The following is a 3955-nucleotide window of genomic DNA, read 5'->3' as shown; positions in this document are numbered from 1 at the left end:
ATGTATGGATTGTGATGAGAATTGTGCGAGCCCTCAATAAAATAATTTTTAAAAACTACTGTGGTTTACATCAGGAGCACTTAATGCTCAAAGTGGCAGGCTTTAACACTTGAAAGAGACCCTTTGCAGATTTGCCCGATAGGATGTCATTGTATTTCTTGGTGGCGGCTTTCATGGGCAATGACTGAATCCAAGTTCAGTGAGACCCGTGACAACGTCAGTAGTTTCTCCATTAATCATGATGCTGCTTATCGGGCCAGTTCTAAGGAGTTTTGGGTTTTCTTTACAGTGAGGTGTAATCCCGACTGAAGGTTGTAGTCTGATCTTCACCAACAAGTGCTTCAAGTCCTTTCAGCAAGTAAGGTTGTGTCATGTGTACATCACAAGTTAATGAAGCTTCCTCCAGTCCTCGTGCTGCACACTCCTTTGTATACAACCCGGCTGCTCAGGTTATTCAGCACACAGATTGAATAAGTATGGTGAGAGGAGGTACAACCGATGCACACCTTTACTGATTTTAAACCACACAACATCTCTGTGCTCTGTTTAAATGATGACCTCTTGTTCCACGCGCAGGTTCCATATGAGCACAAGCGTTCGAGAATTCCCATTCAGAATGGGATCCACACAGTCTAAGGTCTGCATAGTCAAGTCAATAAAACCAACATCTTTCTCTGCTGTCAATTAAGATCCATCTGATACAGCAACGATATCCCTTGTTCCACATTCTCTTCTGAATCCAGCTTGAATTTCTAGCAGTTCCCTGTTGAGGTACTGCTGGAATAATTTTTAAATTCTCTTCAGCAAAAATTGTCTTATGTATGATACTGAGAGATATTCAATCATATCTGCATTCAGTTGGATCAACTTTCTTAAAAATGAGCAAAAATATGGTTATTTTTTCAATTGGTTACCAGCTCTGGTGGGGTAGTGGTTATGCATTGGGCTGTGATCCACAAGGTCAGCAGTTCGAAACCATCAGTGCACTCCTCAGAAGAAAAACAGGGCTTTCTACTCCCACAAAGAGTTACAGTCTTGGAAGTCACAGGGGCAGATCTACCCTGTTCTCTTGGGCCCTATGAGTCTGCACCGCCTGGATGGCAGTGAGTTTTAATTGGTTGGCCAGGTAGCTGTCTTCCCAATGTCTTGGCTCAGAAGAGTGAGTGCTTCCAGCGTGGCATCTTTTGTTGAAACATCACGAGTGCTATTCTTTCATTCTTGGAGTCTTTTCCACCAATGCCTTCAGTACCATCAGTTCTTGAACATATGCTGCCCCTTACAATTGTTGAACACATGCCCATTATTTTCTGGTATAGTGACTGTATATTCCTAACATTTTCTTTTGATGCTTGCTGCATCTTCCAATAATTTGCACACAGAATCCTTCAATATTACAACTCAGGCTTTCTCTTTCTTCGATCCTTTTAGCGTGAGAAATGGTGAGCACGTTTTTTTCCTTTTCAGTTTTCTAACTCCAGGTCTTTTTTTTTTTTTAAATACTTTTATTGGGGCTCTTACATCTCTTATCACAATCCATACATTCCTCCAATGTGTCAAGCACATTTGCACACATGCCATCATCATTTTTTTTGCCATCATCATTTTCAAAGCATTCTCTTCCCACTTGAGCCCCTGATATCAGCTCCCCCTTTCTTCCCCCTCCCTCCCCAGCCCACCATCCCTCACGAACCCTTGATAAGTTATAGATTATTTTTTCCATATCTTACATTGCCCTCCATTGCCCCTTGCCCACTTTTTTGTTATTCGTCCTCCTGAGAGGGGGTTCTAGGTTGATCCTTGTGTCCAGGTCTTTACATCTTTCATTATAATACTATATCTTGAACTACCCTTTGAAATCTTGTGTTCGGCTCTTTTTCTTCATCATTTCTTTCTTTTACTTTAGGTACTCTATGTCCAACAGCAAGTTTCAGATAATCTTCTGACATGCATTTTGTTTTTTCTTTCCTGCCTTTTTAACCTTTGGCTTTCTTTATATATGTCATCCCACAACTCTTCTGGTCTTCAGTCATTAGTGTTCAGTGCATCCAATCTATTCATGAGATCGTCTCTAAATGTAGATGGGATATACTCATTGACATACTTCAACTTGCTTTAAATTTCTTCAGCTTTAACTTGAACTTGCTTATAATCAATTTGTGGTCTCGTCCTCAGCCAACCCCTTTGTCTTGCCTTGAAGGCTATTGCGCTCCTCCATCGCCTCTTCTTTCTACAGATGTAGTCAACCTGAGTCCTGTGTATTCCACCTGGCAGGGTCCACGTGTGCAGTTGCCATTGTGGCATTGAAAAGAAGATTTCCAAGAACAAGGTTATTGCGAAATTGTATCATGCAATTTCCTGTGTGGCTTCTATCAGAAAGGTCATCAGCTATATCAATCCCCCCTGTTTCCAACTTTACCGTAACAATCATCAATCATTATCAATGCATCTTTATTGTATATTTGATCCATTTCAGATTGCAAATGAAGTCCTCAATCCTTTTAGCGTGAGAAATGCCAAGCACGTTTTTTCTTTTTCGGTTTTCTAACCCCAGGTCTTTACATCTCTCATTATAATACTTCATCTTGAATCACCCTTTGAAATCTTTGATTCAGCTCTTTTACTTTAGTTTCTTCATGGTGAGCTTTAGTGGTTGATCCGTAAACTGAGAGTCAGTTTAACCGGTCTTCCTTGTAGTTGCATTACTACTGGCCTATCACTGACAGTGTTGGATTTCAAGATAGATCTTGAAATGTTTTGACGACTGTGATGCCATCTAAGGAGCCCTGAGGATGGTGTAGTGGGTTACACTTGAGGCTACTAACCATAAGGTTAGCAGTTCTAAAACACCAGCCACTGCGTGAAAGAAAGATGAGACTTTCTACTTCCATAAGGATTTATAGTCTCAGAAGCTCACAGGGGCAGGTCTACTCTGTCCTGTAAGGTCACCAAAAATCAACTTGATGGCAGTTGAGATTGGTTTTGGGTTTGACTATACTACTGCCTTTCACGCGATCATTTCCGGCATAGCAGACTATAGGAGTGTTTATCAGCTCATGATTGCCTAAGGACCAGGTCTTGATGGTATTCCATTTCATTTTTGAAGACTTCCAATTTTCCTGTATTCATACTTCAGACATTCCACATTCTTGATTATTAGCAGTTCCAGCTGTTTCTTCTCATTTTGAGTCATGTCACATCCGCAAACGTGCTCAGAAGAGTTACTCCGATCCGCATCCTTCAGGTTGTCTTTACTTTGAGGCGGCAATACTTCCCTGAGCGCCCCATTGTCCGGCACTGTATTGAAGTGGTCTGCTCTATGCATAAGGTTTTCACTGGCCTTTTGGACTTATTTTTAGAAGTGTATTGGCAGGCCCTTGTTCATAGTCTATCTTAGTCTGGAAGCTCCAGTGAAAACTGTGTGCTACAAAATAATTTCTAAATTATCAAGGGTTCATCAGGGAGGAAGGGGGAAAAATGAGGAGCTGATGCCAGGGGCTTAAGTGGAGAGCAAATGCTTTGAGAATGATGAGGGAAATGAATGTACAAATGTGCTTTACACAATTGATGTACGTATGGATTGTGATGAGTTGTATGAGCCCCTAATAAAACGATTAAAAAAATAAAATAAAACTCTCTCTTAAAAAAAAAAGAAGAAAACTGTGTCCTATGGGTGACCCCACTGTTACTTGAAATAATGATGGCATAGCTTCTAGCGTTATAGAAACACAAAAGCCACCACAGTGCTGTGAACTGACAGACACGTGGAAGTCTATGGTACGCTCATTCTTCTTCACAAAACCATAATTCAAAAGCAACAATTTTCTTTGGTAATCTTTATTCATTATCCAAATTTCCCATGCCTATAAAATCCATAATTCATAAAAAGCCCGTCTTTTGTCTGAAATTTCTGTCAGTTATTGACAGTTCTTTGGGGACACTAGTTCCCTTACCTCCC

Source organism: Echinops telfairi, unplaced genomic scaffold (assembly GCF_000313985.2).
Source record: "Echinops telfairi isolate 266 unplaced genomic scaffold, ASM31398v2 ScPeMD7_7458;HRSCAF=8496, whole genome shotgun sequence".
NCBI classification, from domain to species: domain Eukaryota; kingdom Metazoa; phylum Chordata; class Mammalia; order Afrosoricida; family Tenrecidae; genus Echinops; species Echinops telfairi.
Note: the sequence above shows the minus strand (reverse complement) of the source record.